The sequence below is a fragment of the Stigmatopora nigra genome, chromosome 8 (assembly GCF_051989575.1).
Source record: "Stigmatopora nigra isolate UIUO_SnigA chromosome 8, RoL_Snig_1.1, whole genome shotgun sequence".
NCBI lineage: Eukaryota > Metazoa > Chordata > Actinopteri > Syngnathiformes > Syngnathidae > Stigmatopora > Stigmatopora nigra.
In genome coordinates this window covers 10,943,489-10,963,260 of record NC_135515.1, presented here as the reverse complement: position 1 = coordinate 10,963,260, position 19,772 = coordinate 10,943,489, and the positions used below count along the sequence as shown (strand labels likewise).

At 37.6% G+C, this 19,772-nt stretch overlaps 1 protein-coding gene across 6 annotated transcripts in view; it reads right to left on the bottom strand.

The window, feature by feature from the left end:
- Positions 1 to 19,772, bottom strand: part of mecom (MDS1 and EVI1 complex locus) — a 116,154-nt gene that overhangs the window by 86,238 nt on the left and 10,144 nt on the right. The window lies entirely within an intron of this gene.

The following is a 19,772-nucleotide window of genomic DNA, read 5'->3' as shown; positions in this document are numbered from 1 at the left end:
ACGAAACAGTGGTGATGCCAGGCCAAGTGAGCAGAAGTAAGTATGCATTGTAGAGCTCTGATTGTTTTATATTTCCTTTTCCGGAACTTGGTCTTATTCATACTGTGAAAACAGAAGGAAGCCCACAGAGGTTAATTATGAATATAGTGAAACAGGATGTAGAAAATTACTTCTGAACTCACACAGAGCTTCTTTAATATGCTACTTTCTGAAGTACAGTTTTGTTTTGTTTTTACTTCCTTCTTTTTAGGTATTGCTGATTATACAGCAATAAACTGTATTTGTTAGAGATTCTTTTTACGTAACAGTTTCAGAATTTGCTGAATGGTGGAACATGACACAAGAGACTCAAAAATACAAAATAAAAACACAAAGCCATTGTATCAATGTTTCCAGACAATAAAAGTATCATTCCAAAATCAGTGTCATTTCAAATTTGAGAGGGAACAACAAATAAACTATCATTGATGCAGTAAAACATTAAGATCACCAGGAAGCAGATGACAGACTTTGTCAAGTTCTGATGAACAAGGTGTGCCATAGTGGAACAAGGAGACACTCAAAGCCGGAAATGGTCCACAGGAAGCTACCGCTCCCTGGCGTGCATCTGTGGAGAGTTGTGCCTAACGTGGGCTGACAGGCTATGGCGTGAAGGGGCTCTGCTAATGAGGCTCAGGAACCCATCTCTGCGTTCAGGAACATTCCAGAATGACTGCTGATGTGACACTGCCTCACTGTGTGGTAAGCCAGAACCCTTTTATCCACAGACTGATATAAATGCATTTACTTGTTCACTAACCATGAAGCAACTGTTATTCTGAATGACTAGAAAGATAGCTGTGGTCTTGACCCTCAAATGCAACATCTCATTTATATACCTGAAGCAGTCATGTATATAATCACCTCACACACATGGGTGTTACATGCTTAGACATGGTAAACAAAGCATGACCAAACTAAATATCAGTTAAACAAGTGTGTTCAAGGATTTCAATGAGGACCAAACGTGTTTCAAAAACACGATTAAAGACTGCAGTTCTGGCTTCAGCATGAGACCCAATGCGCCTCAACAGGCCAGACTAATGGTTTTCAACACAATGTGCGTACTAAGTTTATGTAGTTCTGAATGTGAAGCTTACCATATGGGAGAGGGACAAGAACTTTGATAGGTAACTGTATCCCCTCATTGGTGTACCCCCATTTATATTTCCCTTCCAATTCTGTTCTCCAAGTTCAGATTTGATTTAACCCAGAAATTGTCTTGCTTCACTGAATAAAATAAGACTAATTTTACTCATAAACATGTTGATAGTGTCTAAGGTGTATTCAGTTTCTGTACCACTCAACCAGGGTACCGGGGGTGCTGGATGCTATCCTAGCAGACTTCGAGCACCAGGTTGGGCACACCCTGAAATGGTGACCAGTCAATCGCAGGGCACAGGGAGACGGACAATATATATAATAACAATATATATGCATTTATACATGTAGTCAAATGTTTATTTTCAAAACATATGGTATTGGTACTATATTGGCCTCTATGTCTTGGAATTGGGAAAGAAAGTTATAGTTTTTAAGGGAAAAATGTGTGGGTTCCCTTACTCTATATCAAATTCCACAATACATTTTGTAGAACTAGAGTATGTCCAAAATATGAGGATTCCAGTATATCAATTTCTGAACAATGAAACAGAGACTGTCCCTGCATTAGTAGCTTAAATTGTATCTAAAAGAGTCCAATATTGTCAGTTTATTCCAAATTCACAAAATTTGACTAAGAAGGAACATATTTATTCCTAAACATGCTATCTGCACGGGTGGAATGATTTTCACCTCTGCCACAAAGTGTTGGCCGCACTCATAGATCACACGATTATACCAAGCTGCGAGCAGGGCCGCCATCATCAGGGAGTGAATTAAAGATGATAGAAAGAGCTATTAATCACTATGACAAAGCCCCTAATGGAGGTCTGACCTGGCCACTGCCAATGGGACACACCCACGGGACAAATGGATACATATGTTTACAGAGAGAAATAACCTACCTGTGAACATGACTACCCCCACTGTTTTCATTTTAGTCATCACAGCCTTTTTTGCTGCTCAATCATCTCCTCTCTCAGTTAGCCAATTATTAACTTTGGAACTGTATTTATCATGTTATTATTATTACTTTTATTATTATTATAATTATTACTTTTATTATTGTTAATATTATTTTTACTATTATTATAATTATTACTTGTATTATTGTTACTTTTATTATTACTATTATTATAATTATTACTTTTATTATTGTTACTATTATTATTACTATTAGTATTGTTGTTGTCATTGTTGTTGTTATTATTATGATGCTGATGATGATGATGATTATTATTATTACTATTATTATTATTACTATTATTAGAATTACTATTATTATCGTTGCTATTATGATGATGATAATGATGCCTATGATAATGATGATTATGATTATTGTTGATATTTTTTATTATTATTGTTATTTTTATTGTTATTATTTTTATTATTATTGCTATTTTTATTGTTATTATTATTATTTTTAACAGAAGTTTGGTTTGCAACATGGCAATATGCACTGACAAATATTATCATTTTTCTCCCCCAATGTAATGTAGAAGTATAGAACTCACGTAGAGCACATAATAGATGATATATTCGAAACAGACCAGACGTAACTAAAAGAAGAAGCAACCTATACTGCTTCACTTTGTCACTGTATCACTGTCTGAAAATCAGTTGAAGACAATTTCACTTTTGTATTCTGCATCTAATTAGTAAGGACCAATTCATAAATATCATAAAGATGGAAATTAGCCCTCGGCTACAATCTTACATGTTTACATATATGTTCATAAACATGATTATGAATATGTTCTTTTATATTTGCTGTCCCACTAAATAAATCAAACTGAAATCCCATCTGACGTCCAGAAAAAAAGGCCTCAATTATCGGCTGAGTCGAAGAGATGAATTCATAACATTTTATTGATGATAGCATGTCCCTTGGGTATTAGTGTGAGCATGAGTGGTTGTTCGTCTCCATGTGCCCTGTGATTGGCTGGCCACCAATTCAGTCCCCCGCCTAGTGCTCGAAGTCAGCTAGGATAGGCTCCAGCACCTCTTGTAACTCTTGTGAGGACAAGCAGTACGGAAAATGAATGAATATATTTTTTATTCTACTTTTAGTTGAGATCAAGGAAACATCTGTTGAGCATGTAACTAAATGAGAATAGATCCACCAGACATGCAAACACTTACTGTCTAACAATGTGAACACCACACAAAGATTGAATTGGCTACACTTAGAAAAAAGAATGTGGGTACCCTTAAGATAAGGGGACACCTCTTATAGAAATAACACACCATGGAGAAAAAAAACATAACTAAATGAACAAACAATTACAGCTCGCCCCTATCAGAAAGGGGCTGCTGTTCATTTACGAAGCACTGTTAATTACAGTGGATCATTTTGTACCCCGTTCCCTCAGCAGGGAGTAAGGAGGAATGTTTTGAACCAGTTTGCCCTCAGGAGAGGCAATAAGCTTCCTAATTAGCACTCTCTTTGTGCTTAATGAAGCCTTGTTGGACAGTCTTTAGGTCTGCAGGTCCATTGGGGTAACTAGAAGAAACCATGTGTACTGGTTGAACAGATTTATTCAGCAGTCATTATTGTTACTTACATTTCACCCATTGCCCCATATCTTTGTTCTTAAACGAATGCCACTCTAAAATGCTATTCATAATCAATATTTAAACTAGCGTTGTCCCAATCACATCATTTTTTTCTACCTAAGTTACCTGATTTTGAGGATTTACCAATACGGAGTTACCCTCAGATATTTCGGCAAAGTATTAAGAATACAAAAGAGTGCATTTGATTGTAATATTTTCACATTGCAGACATTATTATGATTGTATGATTATTTTTGCTGTGTTATATAGCTAGTGTTTTGTGTCAATACATTTTAAAAGCCTGATATTTCTAAGCCAATTCCTACACTTTTACAAAAAACAAGCGCTAATATTTTTCAAAATTTGACATTTTTTCATAAACATAAACATACGCGTATATGCAAACACGCCCTCAGTGTAACAAGTGTGTACGACTTATCCCATTCTTAATTAATGAGGCCGGCCTTTTTTTCAGATCAGATTGAGTCAACTACTACTCTAAATGGAAAACACTCCATTAAGGGCCTGGCAAGCTATTAACGTTTCACAACATTCCAAAACTCAGAGTGGGTCCCTTTGTACACACATTGACACTTAATTAATTAGCATTAGTTGTGATTAATAATGAGGGTTCTTTAATTGTAAATCTGCAGCTCCGATGGCAAGCTGACACAACAAAGGCGCCTATGTCCACAGCAGGATTTATCTGGGGAGCTGTTCAGGGGGAATTTAACATGCTCCTCACAGGTCTGACAAATGGCCTATTAATTATCTAATGTCTGACAACAGTCACTTGATAAAGACGTAATGTTTGGTCAAGTGGAGGAGAAGATGCATTAGAGAAGAAAGAGGAACAGAAGGTGTTTACACTAAAGACTTATGTGAATTTAATTTTAGTAGTACAGAATGACTAAGCCACAGACATAATCAATATGGAAAACTAACATAGTCCATTTATTTTTAATGAAATGCAAACAAAAGAGATCTCTTGGAAATTCTCAGGTGGAAAAGCATCACCACCACTACTGCCCTTGAGCCACAATCAATAGCCACAATGTAAAGACAAGAAACTCTGTATGACATCTGGATATCTGTCTCTGTCCATGAGTTCTTTATTTACTTCCTCTAAGTATACTGGGTTCAAAGTGAAACATTTATCACTACATTTGTTTTAATGAGATATGATCACATGGTTGGAAACTAAATCAACACCGTGCATGAGAAGAAAAAACGAAATACAATTCAATAAATGTGTTTTATTTGGTGAATGAATGTGTTTCTAAAGGTAGCGAATTAACTTGGAATCAGATACTAACCATCAGGAAGAAAATATAAGAAAGCATAGGAAAATGGTTATTTGAAGGTGGCCTCTATTGGGAGAGGTTTTCAAGTGTCAATTGGTGCAAGGTTTTTATACAGAATATTGGATTTACAGTATCTATATCTTCTAGTAGAAAGCCTATTATCATTTTTGGTAGTATCAAGTGTGAGACAACTTATTTTTTATTTGATAAGGGACAATGACATTACTTGAATGAACCAATCATTTTTATGTGTTTGTATTTACCATAGACAAATACTACATTGTGTATCTGTTTTTTTCCACCTACACATTGTTCATGATTTACAACAAATTCTATGGTATGTTTACATAGCTAAATGGCTTTCTGTAGTCTACTTAAATTATATCTCAAGTCAATGAACTTTTCATACCTTTTTGTTTCAATGTATATATTGTGTTGTGAATTATTTTAGGAAAACTCCCTAATGTAAAATGAATATCTATGGTTAAATGTATGCCTGTGTAAATAGCTTTTGGTACTAAAATGGGTAAAAGCACAATACACTGTATCTCTCTCCAATGACATTTTACTACTATGACTTCACTTTTTAAATATATATTCTAAGAGTTGGAGATGAACTCCATGTTTGGTACTATAACAAAAATAATTTGTACTCTGAAAATGACATCTGTAGTATAGCAAAACCAACCGGAAATACGAACATCACAAAAAAAATTGATAAGATGCACTTTTTTTGACTGTAAAGACAGTCATAAAGTAATGTTACAAATGGGAATTATTGGATTAAAATGTTGCTTCAATCCCACCCTCCATGACTTCCAAGCCAATGCTAAGTGGCATGGAGCCCTAATATAATTATTGCACACAGTTTTGCACATTTGAGAAATTGATTCCTTTGATGAAATGTGAGCAAGTCAGGTCTGGGCAGTGCAAAGAGGGACATATATTCAGAGTGGTTGTTGACAGCCCCCCCTTTGGTCCCTAAAGGCCCCCCTGGGTACCAAACCACCAGCCTCAGCTCTCCCCAGCCTGGCTCAGTCGTTAAAAGAAATGATAGCATATGTGCTTTGTTTACCTTTTGATGTCTTCATAATGCATTACACAATTAGACTGATGTGACAATATCCATTATACTGGATAAAATATTTATGGAAGCCTGAGGATGAGAGATTTTATCAAAAGGGAGGAGGGGGTAGTAGCTTTGTGGTCGTATAAAGGGAAAACCTTGTAAGGAGGTCTGCTGGAACTGTTGAAAATTTCTACCAATGCTGTATTTTCTTGCAATGTAAATATGGTGCGGTCTGCAATTTGTGTATTGATCCGATAAAAGTTGTTAATCGAAGCAATCAGGAGTTAATGCAATTCAATCTGTAACGTTCATTTTCAAAGACAATCTATACTGTAATGGCTCATCAAAAGATATCTTGATTAAATACTTTTTTTTCTAATTCATTCATGTTTTTGGGATGCGAGAGGAAACCGGAGTACACGGAAAAAGCCCATGCAAGGCCGGAGAGAACATGTAAACTCAACACAGTGAGGGCTAACCAGGGATCTAACCCTCGACCCAGAACTGTGAGGCCGAACCATTCACTTCCAGACATTAAATTCAAAAATAAAATAGAATAAAACAAATATTGGTCACAACATTGAATACTCAAGTATGCATCCTGGAAGGCAATTTATGACCTTGATGTTGTGCAGTACAGAACTTTTTCATTTCGGGCAACTGTCACAAATTATTGCCTATTATTAGATCGAGATTTTCTTCAGTTAAAACTTGGATGGGTAAACATAAATGGGTGCTACATATCCCTTAAATTGTAGCCTCATACCCATTGGAGACCTTTATTTAATCCTGTCATTGAGCTTTCTTAGCAAAACTAAAAATGTTAGCTTCATTTGTGGGAAAAAAATCAAATGATTCTAAATATTCCGTATTACCCCTCTAATTTATTTTCTTATTCTTTCACACTACTAGAATGCTGCTATGTTTCTCACCTGTCTCAGCCCTCACGCTTCCACAAACCTTTTTTTTAGTGTGCAGCCACTCCACATCCATCACAACCCAGAAATTTAAGGAGCCAAATTGGCCTCATCTGTCTCAATGTTGGATGCAGATGGAGTTTCTTCTGCTGAGGGAGGTGCAGTTAGCCACCCCGCCTGGCCCTACCCCTACAATCTACTTCTTAAACAAGTATCTAGACTGCAACGCTATCGAGCTGGATGCTTGGATGAAGAGGGCAAAGAGGGTGAAGTGACCACTTCACTGACCACCCAAACCTTGCCTCATTTTAGAAACCCTGCCTTTTGTTTAGATTTTATTTTTCATTTAACCTCAACCACATTCCATTATTTCACACTCATTCTTATTCATTCATCTCACAATCCCCATACACACCAGCATGCATGGTAGTGGCGCAATACGCAGTGCAGTCTCGGGCAGCCTGGTCAGAGTGTGCTCGTTAATAAAGGCCTAAATGAGGCAGCATGCATAAAACATGAAGCGCTGCGTGCTGCCTTAATGAACTGCTGCTCCATAATTGCATCTCAAAGCTGTAAAATGAAGACAAAATATTTGAAGAGGGGTTCTGTCACCTCTCTGCAGAAGCAACACTAATCACAAGCATTGCATGGGGCCCTCTGGGTCCACCCCTGACAGAGAGCAGGGGCTAAATGCCCAGGGCGGCAAAACTGGAACCCCCCCTCAACAGCTAATGGTACATAATTGAATAATTGCTGATTACAAAATAAGGGGAGGGGGAGTAATAACATAACACAACATAATGGTGTGTGTTATCTCAATTGATATCATTGGGAAGGAGAATGTAATTATAAGGAATATGAATGGATGGTAAATATGTAGTGGCTAAAAACTAATTTCATCAACGCAGAACGAAATACTTTGCCTGGAATGATTCTTAATGCAATGACTGCTGACACCTTTAAAAAAATGGATTGCAAGTAAAGTTTTGATGAAATGACAAACAGTTTAAGACTAAGATTAAAAACAACAACAAAAAGAGTATTGCCTATGGAAACACACAAACATGAAACGCCCACACAAACGCATACAGTGACAGGCCTAGAGACAGGCAGCCTTCCAGATGAGAGATTGGAGTCCCACCCAAGGGTGTCACCCAGACAGTTAGAGAGTCTCTATAGTGACAGGGTGGCTGCTGAGACATAATGAAGGTGCTGTGGCTGTCACAGGAGGTCACTGCTGATCACACTGCCCAGCTGTGGGGGGTTAAGGACACATGTAATGAATCCCACCAATGACAAATGGCCTTAAAGTCCAGGCTGAGACATCTGACAAACTCAGACTCATCACTTCGAGACACACAAACATGCACATTCACACTGATGGCTCCAGGCAAAGGCCCCAAAACAGAGCCATAAACATTCTGTTACACTCTATGGCATTTCCTTATTATACATATAGAGACAATGCTGTTTTGCTCCATTTTGTCTAATATTAATTGAATGCCTTTTTGTCTTGATGATGGTAAATGTATGATTACATGTACCAAACTGAAGAGTACAATGTTTGTTTAATTTCTCTATACCACAGGTAAACACAACACTACAAATTAAATTGATGATGAAATGTGAGACAGAGTTCAAATCTGACGTTCCATAAAAACTAAATTCAATTAAAAAATGTCTCGGCCTATAGTAACACAAAGTAGAAATTTTCCACTCTTTGGGTCTGCTTACTTGTCTAGGTTGAATGCAGGATCAGACCAGTTCTGTTTTAACTTTGTTACAACTTGTTGCATACAATATTGTCCAAAGCGTCTCATACTTTCCAAACGACAGGGAAACATTTGGACCAGGGCATTCATTCATGCAGATGGTGTTTGCTACGTCATTGTTGAAGGGTAACATCCCTACACTGAAGGCATTGGAAAACAGAGGTATATTGTTATTTATTTTAGTTAATATAATTAAAGTTGATTCCTGTATATTTAGAACTTGATTCAAACAGACAATATTGTAAAAAAAAAACGTCTGAGTGCTGCACTTAAACACTGTTGGTCATTGTCAACTCTGAGAAGCCAATCATGTTAACTGCACAAGCACCTGCCTAAAACATGAACGCTCAGAGGCATGCATGTTTTTAAACATCACGTTTAATTTTTTTCACTTTGATCGTTTTTGTCATTCTAGCAATTAGTATTATTTCCCCCCATTTGCTTCGTTTCGTTTATACAGTATCTAGTTAAAGTGAGCATAGGAACGGTTGGAGTAGTTGGAGTATGTGCATGTGTTTGTGTGTGAGATAGACGTTGAACTAAATTGAGAGTGACATCTGCCAAACGTCAGTGAGATTGGAAAAGCAATGTGGAGAGACAATGATGGAAGAAGAGGAACATGACAGTAACAGAAACCCATATTAGACGGGGAGCACCGGAGATCTGGAGCCCCTCATTAAGCCTCGGCAGGATGGTGGTGAGTGTTGGAGGAGGTTGAATGATATGCACTGTCCTTTACTAAGTATTCATAATACATATTCTTAAATGTAATTACAATTAAATACAAATTGACCAGAATTAAATGCAAAGGTCAATTAAGGGCCACATATTGTGTGTTTTTACTGTTATCGCGTGTTATTCTTTAAATATTTAAAACCATATATAATTCTTGATTTGAATACAAGAGCCTAATTAGCGGGCGCAAGTGGTTAGCATGTCGGCCTCACAGCTCTGGGGTCCTGGGTTCAAACCCAGGTCACATGTATCTGTCTGAAGTTTGCATGTTCTCCCCGGGCCTGCATGGGTTTCCTCCGGGTACTCCGGTTTACTCCCACATTCCAAAAACAGATGATTGGACACTCTAAATTGCCCCTAGGTATGAGTTTCAGGGTTTCAGGGAGTCAGCTGGGATAGGCTCCAGCACCCCCTGTGACCCTAATGAGGATAAAGCAGTTTGTTCAGAAAATGAGATGAGAACTTAATGTGCATTAAAAAAGTCAAGATACAGATATAAAGTAAAGCGGATATTTTTTTGTTTTTTTAATTCTAGATTTTTTTTTGTTTCTCCCACAGTTATTTCTTTATCTTGTTAGCTTTTAGACAAAGCGATTTTATTTCTCCATGCAGATTTTTATTTTATAAAACTACAACAAAAACATTTTTGTATGCTTTTTGCAACTCCCATTTTTATACTGTTGCGTTTTAAGCGAGGAATTATAGTTCACACGAGCACCTTACAAAATACTTCAGAACAATTTGATGCATTGACTATCCATCGGTGAAAAACAAGGGACAATCAAAGGCATTCAAGCACGGTAGGCAATTAATATTTTTTGTCCTCATGTTATGCAAAAATCAATAATTTTCCTCTTTCCCCCATATTGATGCATTGCTGAGTAAAAGAAACGACCAACTTTTAAAGCAACTGTCATGTACTTAGATGCAAATCAATTGTAATTAAAACTGAACAAGTGTTCCGCTTTATCTCCTCAAAAGACTGCATTGCTCATTAAATCCATTCTCGTCAGTTATCTGGAGTTAAATGAAGTCGTCTTCCTTTGGGATAGCAGTGAATGTTTCTACACTTGTGTGATGAACTAATTTCTGCTTGGGTAACCATCAAAGGCCATCCAAATTAAATATCAAGCAATTAGCTGTTTTATGTCATTCTCCAAAACAAACTGTATTAGACGCATTTAATTAAACGTTCATATTCAAATCCAGTAATCAGTTTGAGGCAGAGTGGATGCTTGTTTTTTCTTCACATGAAACATAACTAGCCAGGTCGGGCCATCGTCTACTCATTAACATCAAGGTGTCATTTGCATTTACTGATGGAGTGTTTCACTTTTTCATATGCCTCGTTCTGCGCTTACATCAATCATCGGCAAAGGGGGCCAACACAGGCCACAATTAGCCCCCCAAATCTGCCACTAAGCAAATAGTACAAGAGTTCACTCATTGGGAGATCAAAAAAGCCACTTGTCCATTATATAATTGAAATGAAGGTGGAGTGTTGCACTTCTAAAAAACTCTATAATTACCAGCTGTTAATTGCACACTTGTGGTGACTCACTTTTAATTAAAAAGAGAGGCTCGTTGTTGGGTGATAAGCAACAGTGGAGGGGGAATGGTTTAATCAACAAAGCAAGAGGAATTTGTTTCTGCTGGGGCCAAAGGCACACTGGATAAATCTTCAAATAACCTAGGGAGATTAAACACGTCCATTAGGACCAGTCAGGTTTTATTTGGGGTGGACGGAGCAAGGTGCATTTGAAGTTGTCCCACTGCAGAGTCCTCTCCAAAGCTCGGCTGGGGGTGCACGACTAATCAGCCCATGGTTAGCCCTGAGCGCTCAAGTGGAGGAATTGGACTCTGCTGGGGGTGAAGAAAGGAAAAAGAGTGAGGGGAGGACAGAGTGGATGAAGTTCAAACGTCTATGACGCTTTCTCAATTGTGCGTTGATGAAGCAAAACTACTTTTAAAACTGTATCCAGTTATTTAGCAAGTATTTTTGGGGTGCCACAAGAACCTTGACGAGGTGATGTGGGTGAAAGCTACCTGATTTAGATAATGGATAAAGTAGGAATATAACTCTTTGCAATTTGGTGTCTTCATTGAAAACTTTACTCTTAATTTTTAGGACTGTCGGGAAAAAAGCCTCAAACCAAAGCAAGGACGCAACACTAAAAGGTTTAACCGAGATTTAAATCGGGATTAATTTACCTCTACTTACAAATGCTTCTCTATCCAGGTTACGAAACCCAGCCATGAATGATATAATAAGTTCTATTTAATGCTCAGTTGTTTTGAATTCATAAGGTTGTTTTATGTGTGCTTATCTGCATGTGTTCGTTTGCTTTGTTTTTACCCGTATGCACCTGCATGAATATAACATGTTTTTGCATGCTTGTTATTTATTTCAATACATTGATAGATAATTATTTTCTATTTTTTCTGTTTATCTCATCTTTCAGACAAAATTGGGACACCTAAATATTTTAAAGGGCTTATTTGGTGTTTTCTTTTCAATCCTGGAATGAGTTAGACAACTTACATATAAAATACTGCTTTACTTACCAAAAATCCAAGTCACAAAATGAGTTATGGAACAAATTAATTTCATAAGTAGAGGTACCATTGTATTTAATATTTTTTTTACTGTTTTGCTGGGAAGATAGTTTACAAAGCACCAGGCTGCCTTGAGCAAAGTAACTACTAGATACATATATGTGTCATGGTATGGGTTACTGATAATGTGTATTGGCACAATGACCTGTCTTAAATCTCACTCAGACACAGTGTAAAGAATATGTTAGTGTTCATTTGCAATACCGCTGATAAAAAGCATGGATTGATAATACTAATGGCAAAGTCTCTTCACAATTTTCCCCACACGATATTTAACTTGAACTACTCCACACTTGCCAAACACTAACATTCAAGGGGAGAGGGAGGGAAGCCTTTTGTAATTGATATATGGCCATTTCTCTATAACTCATGTGTGTTTATATAAAAATGACTTTTACCTTGGTCAGCAAGTCAATGTTGTGCCTCAGAGCACCATACAGTACTTGACTACCAGGGTGTGATAACCTCATCCACCCTCACTCTGACCCTTTCGCTCCTTTGCTGATAAAACTGTCTGCCAGGAAGTGTCTTTCGCAATGCTTCCTCCCTCTTATGCTCAATCAACACCTGTCATCTCAGCAATCTGATACCAGGAGCTGAGAACTCGTTCATGCTTCTTGGACACATTTTTAAAAACATTAAACACAGCTTCGTTCTGTGTGTAAAATGCAGATCCATCGAGTAATAACAGAATCGCCGGGGGATTCCCAAACCCCCGGTGTTTCAAGACTCTCGTAGATAAAGCAGTCTGGGTTTATCTAAGGAAACAGTCGCTGGGGCAAGGATGGACTGGCCTCACTGACAGATTAGTCCAGCCCAGGCCCACTTCCTGCCTGCTGAGGACACTAATTAGAAGGCAGAACTGACACTACAATAAGAGCTGACAGTTGAATGCACTTAAAACAGCTTCACACAATCCACTATTAGTATTGTTGCCAAGGCATACATTTCATCACATTAGCCAGTGCTTATCAGATGTTACAAAGTTAACTTGGATGTTATTCAGCTCCAAAAAAACATGACCCATTCCAAAAAAACTGTGAGGGTGCTGATTTATTAGTATGCCAGAGTGTTTTACCAAAAAAGGTATCATTACTCCAACAGCACCAAATAGACTTTACTCACTTTTGCCCGACCTCCACTTTCAACCCTCTTCACAAACTGACAAGAGTCATTGTTAGCATTGACATTTCCCAAAGATATCCTGTTTAAAAACATGTTAGGAAGTGTTTATCAGGTCATGGTCAGTTGCATGCAGGTGATCTGTCAATGTTAAGACAGAAGAAAATAACCTCTAGTCTCATAAAATTAATACTACTCCTACTACTAATAAACATAACCCAAGCCTTAAAAAAAATGTGGAATATGCAGCAACTTCTGGTTCAGTAAATTATTAATTAGGGATGACACCAGTCATTACTACTACGTTGTGTCTGTGCCAAAGCTGTGAACTTCATCAACTCGCCACCACAAAAAGATAAATAGGCCAGCAAGGTGTATCTCCTCAAAGTTTCTGATCTGAGACGGTCTAAGCAGGCCAGATGCCTCTTGGCCATTCAAGACTAAGGGGATAGTAAGCCATCCAAACACTTGGAAATGATGTCGAAGCCAATTCTCTTTTTGATGGAACTGTTCCTGCGTCATATGCTGCCGCACGACCACCCGGCATTCACCAACACTACAATCACAGAATCACAGACGGAAGATTGGTTCTTTCTCTCTACCCACTGTTACGCACATGACTTTGTCATGCCAAACATTGCTTTTTTCTCTCATACTGGTAATTTTCTTGTGAGGCATGATGCTAAAAATAGAAGAAACTGCTTTAACCACACTTGGAAAAACTCAACAACAAAAAAGACCATCAGAATTCCGTGACTACAGTCGGCGGTCAAAATGACATCAGAGAATATTGAGACATCAAAAGTTGTTCTTATGAGACAGCCAATGAGAGCCCAGTAGAGTGTAGCAAGGAGTAAGAAGCAATGCATCTGCGACAATTTCAAAATAAAATAAGTGATATAGGGAATGCAATGATGTTTTGGAGGGATTTTGTAACTTGGATCTCGTATCACTTATTTGCAAATAAAAAGCTTTCATAACTTGAAAAGTTAGTACCCATTTAGGCATTTGTAAGTAGAGTTACAACTAAATGAGAACATGAAGTAGAATGTGTTTGAAAAAATGAGTTATTATAGTATTTGGCATTTGGTTAATAGGTTGGGAAAACGGAACAGTTAACATATACAGTAGGAAATGATTGATTTGATATTATTCAATACTAAAATTAAAATCCTCTGATTTCAGACTTAACATTATATACGGTGTACTTTAAACAGGTACACATAAGTACATTGTACACTCCAATGGAAGTGGCCTGTGATGTTCTAGCAGTACAACCATTTATTATTCTGTTTTGCATCATGGTTGATTTATTACATAACAGTACACACACACACACTCACACATGACTCACACATTTTAACAAAGCCTCACCAAATAAAGGGAAATGTACTATTGCTTAGAAGGGAAATTTTCAGTATGCGGCAATTACCCATATTAGGTCAAAATATTATGCAACAGTAGTATGAGCTCATCTGCAGATTTAGTTTGAGAAGTGTGAAAGATGTTTCCGATTGGATAATTTCTTTTGTTAAAATTATTTATTGCATAATTTATTTTTAATTGCACTATTTTAACTGGAAAGAAATCAACAGTGAAAGTGAAAGAGAGGAGTGTGCAACAATTCTGCCTTGTGGTTACAGAACTTCTGTTTTTCTGCACCACAGCGGAGAGTTCAAATTGGGCCTTTTCTATGGTTGTCTGCGTTTATGCCAGCGGGCAGAATATCTTCAGTGTCAGCCCATGGGACATCCCAGACGAGGAGGGCAAGAGGCAGCCCCCACAAACCAGGCCCCATCCATCATCATGACACCACTCGCTTCAGTCATGGGAAAACCACAAACGACTGGTCGCTCACTACTGCAGCTCAGAATACATGGGGAGGCAGGATTTGTTGTGTTTTAAATCACGTTTTCTTGTTTATTATAACTATTTTAAGATGCTATGATGAGACAATTCCTTGCTGGGAATGTGCAGAATTTAAATAATTTAAAGAATTTAAAGATCATTGATTCTCATTCAATTTTGAAAAAAACATTATAGATTGTTAGAAAAAACTAAAAACAATTTAAATATGTGTTCCTTTCATAACATCAACTCTGCTCACTTTATTGAATTGAAGTTTTTAGACATCATTCAACTTGTTGTTCTGTTAGAGAATGGTTATTCAAATATATTTTTATCAATTAATGACAAAAATAAGCAGAACAAAACATATTGTATTCTTATAATTAAACTTTCCCAAAGCACTGACACTTAATCATTCAAGTAAAATAGATGAAATATTAAGGAAACCTTATTTATGTTAGAAATGTAACATCAGGAACATGATCATTTTGTAGGTTGTTGCCCTTTTGTATTGGCGTCTGAAGAGATATGATGAGAAGGGATGCTCTTTGTTCAGGCTCAGCAGGGGCCTAGACTGCCTGCTGACATCACCACTTTAAATATAACTCTTAAATCACTAGCAATTTAACGCTAGATGCTAATGTTAAATAATAATAAATAATACCGCAAATACTATTCACTTTCCTAATGCACATATTCAACATGCAACCCATCCACGCAGACCAAGCGTGAACACTCACAAAACCTTCATACACACAAATATTTACAATACTTGATATTTAAATACAATGAAAAAGGTTATGACAATAAAAAAAAACACTTTCAGTCTGAAATGTTTGCTCAAAGTAAATTAAAGGGCATTTTTAATTTATGTTCAGATAGAAAATATATTCCAAAATTTAGTCAAAATGAGCCAATCACTTACATTTGGGAATCATATTAGAACTTGGCTTTAAAACTCTTTTTATATGCTGTAAATAATGAATGCAAATAGCTGATTGATGCATCTGCAAATGTAGTTTCATAGACACCCCTTGCAGTATGAGCATCATATATATATCAACAGTATTTTCAGCACGATAAGGCACACCTAAAAGTCTTCAAATTTTTCAAAAACTGACCATGTACCTTATAATCTAGTGTGCTTTATATATGGATCAATATTGAGCCGCAACTATAGTTCTTTTGTCAATCCACTCTAATTCAGTGCTCACCATCATTGAGGGTGAATTTCCAAAAGAACTGATGTTGGCGTCAACAGAGCATTCAAAGCTAGACGACAAACTGCGTGAGAGCAGTGGATGACAGGCAGGAATTGCTGACTTGCTAAATGACGACTTTGATGACAGTGTGGACATGTTGGATGCCGCATTTGCCTGGCTGTTCAACTATTGTTGTGTCACGAAAATACTAATGCTTTACCTCTGAGAAAATAATAAAACAGTTGTTTATTCATGTTGGGAGTGAATGGAGTTGTCAAGAAGCTGATTTGTAATCTATTAACGAAGTTTGGCTGACTTATCTAACTATTTTGTTGACATTCCCTTTAGTGCACTACAGTCTAATGGAAGCATATTAACATAACCCCAGCCTTAACTGTAGCGCCTTATAATGCGGTGCGCCTGATATATGGAAAACGTTCTAAAATATGTCATTCAGTGAAGTTGCGCCTTATAGTGCAGAAAATACAGTGTGTTTACATATATATGTACACACACACACATTTTGTATTTATCACAGATGTGTGGACTAAAATAATCGTACACACAAACACAAACACCGAGCAAAGGGTGCTGATCTTAGTTGCCGTTAATGGTGAGCAGAGACAGGAGTTCTATGTCTGTTCAGTGTGTTTTAAGAGTGTTTAAATGAGTGAAAAGTCAGTTATGGCTTCCAGATGGGGGGCAGTTTGATCCAGATCATTTTGACAGGCCTGGACTTTGATGTGCTGTTGCCTATTACTGACATTACAGGGAGACGTGCATATTTCTCCCTAATCGCTTCCAACTCCTCCACAACAGTAAGCGTTGAAGCTGGCCTCACCCGGACTATGAATTGGAGTATGTATGTACACAGGGACTCTCCAGATATGATACGATATGTGGGAATTTTGAGCTAACATTTTGAACTTTAAGGAAGTGAAAAAATCAATGAAGAACCCCATTTTTTTATGCTTGACATCTCACCTCAACTTTAATTTTGCTTTTATCCATCATAATGTTCTTACTTGAATTGTGAAGTAGACTGTTTGCTGTTATGTTGTTGATATGGCTCAGTCAGATTTCTAAAAGATAGTCAACCATTTACCATCCTACAAAAAAGTCAAAAGAAGGTGGCAATCAACCCATATTCTCCGATAATATTCTTGGAAATCATACCGAGAGACTACTGTGGAGAAAGACGTAAGAGAAGAGACACCTCTGGGATCCACACTAATTACTATTCGAACAAGACAACCCCTTGAACCTCTTAACATACCCTCCTCATCTTCTAATTTTGTAGAACTCGGGAGAAGGATGAAGAGTAGTGGAGTGAATCAAACCAAAATTTCCCACTTAATCTTCCAAAGGCAGGGGAATGCAAATGGGCCGGTAGTTGGGAATCTGCTGTTTTGTCTCTCTTCTGGGCAATCTACTTGGAAAAGCACAGGGTGGTATTCGGAGAGAAAGCCTGGAGGACACTTGAGTAGACAATAGACCAACCCTGGGACAAAGTGATCCTTGAAGAGGGAACTTTGGAGAGGTGCAGGTGTCTGGGGTGAGGAAGGGTCTCTCTAGCTTGACCCACTTATCTCTAGGAGTTCCCTTCCTTATCTCCCCATGGCTTCCCTCTTCTTGTCTGTAGCACATACATAAATTACCAAGATGTCGGACTAATTCAAACATGGAATTGGACACATAGTCGTCGTCTCCACATCGGCAGGAATGAATAAAGAAACCTCAGATCTCTGGGCCTCAGTGCCTTCACGGTAAATGCACTCTGTTATTCTCTGTGACGGAAAAAGCAAACATCTAAATAAAATCTTTCAAACACACTCTCCATCTCCTGACAGATAAGATAGGGGGTGAAAGCCATGTTCCATAAACAAAAACATCACAAATCACTGGTCATTCAGTTTAACCAAAAAGCCATGCAACCGTTTTTAGCATTAGTTTGACAGAGGGAGGACAGCAAGGGAGGAGGCCACCCTCTCTTTAAAATGTCGTTACTGCTGTCTATGCTTTGGGGAAAAAATACATTGATTTGAAATAGCAAAAATAACCAAGAGAGTGCCAACAAGAATCAAACGGGACACGGTTACTTAATTTGTTGCATTGATTTTAGTGGAAGAAAATAAAAGGTTGAACAAATGTTAATCATTTGGCTTAATTTCTAGTATTTTTTCAGTAAGATGATGATTTCATTCATTAATTGTGAAAGAAATGTCTTCTTTACCAATGGAACCTTCCTGACTGTTTTGTGGATCTTGTAAGTCCAAAAATTTTAAGCCAGACTTTTAATAAGTACATATTTTTCTAGAAATAAAACCTTAAAGGAGTCATTCTACATTGCTTATGGGACTTTATTTGCATTGGAGCTTTTTCAAAACATGAAAAAGCAAATCAATATCTCTTTGGAGCCGGTAAGGCAATTATATTATTCCAATTCTATTGTTTTATTTAGCTTTTTGTTCTCCTAATCCTGTCAGGTAGTTGAGATCTTGCAGCGATATTTATCTAATTTTCACAAAATGTTTTCATATCTCGTTCCTTTGCGCATTAGGCAAATAAAACTGAGGGGCCTCTCGCATTGTGAAATCAGCTGGAATTGAAACATTAAAGAATGAAGGCAGGTTGCTCACAGAGCCATCCTCCTGGATTTGGGCAAATTCAGCTGAGGCAAAACAAGGAATTAATTTGAGGGGAGCGACTTGCGTGCTGCGCCTGGCGTGCTGACAAAGATGAATGGCATCATTCCAACTGAATGGTAATTTCACTTTTTGTGACAGCGCTTTAAAGGAAAAGCGACTAGGGATACATAAAGCATTTGCAATCCCATTGAGGACCCTTGATACCTGCCTATCAGGCACTGCACATTGTTTACCAATCATCTGATATTGATTGGTTTCACACTAAAGTTTGAAGATGAATTAGAGAGAGAGAAGGTTAAGTCCTAACCTTGAAAGATTTAGTGTCTATTCAGGCCTCGTGTAGGACTTTCCTCAGCTCTCTTGGGGAATAGAGAACTTCTAGATTCAATAGGGGGGTGGGAGACACAAAACGTGTCACATTCACCAAGTGAAGCCACTGGAAGAAATGCAGAAGAACACCCAAAAGCATAATCTTTCTACCCAGTTGATAGAAATGGTAATTGCATGTGTGGGATAATACTTTGAAGCCAAGGCCTTGGTCGGACAGACTGCCTATTTAAGTTAAAAAGGGGGCAACAAAACAGCTCCTTCTTAATGCTTTTGTACGGTTCTCCACTCTTTTAAATGTTTACTGAAAAAGAACCTTCCAGTCTTGTCTCATACCATGTGACATCTATCATTCTTGGTTCATGCACACATTGTTTGATTTGAACCACTGAGATGTAGCCATCATTTCCATCTATGATTCATTTCCTTTGAGATGGACAGAAACAGACATGGGGACTGAATAATGGTTAAAAAAAAACAACAACAACATAGATAAAGCCTCAACATATTTTTTCA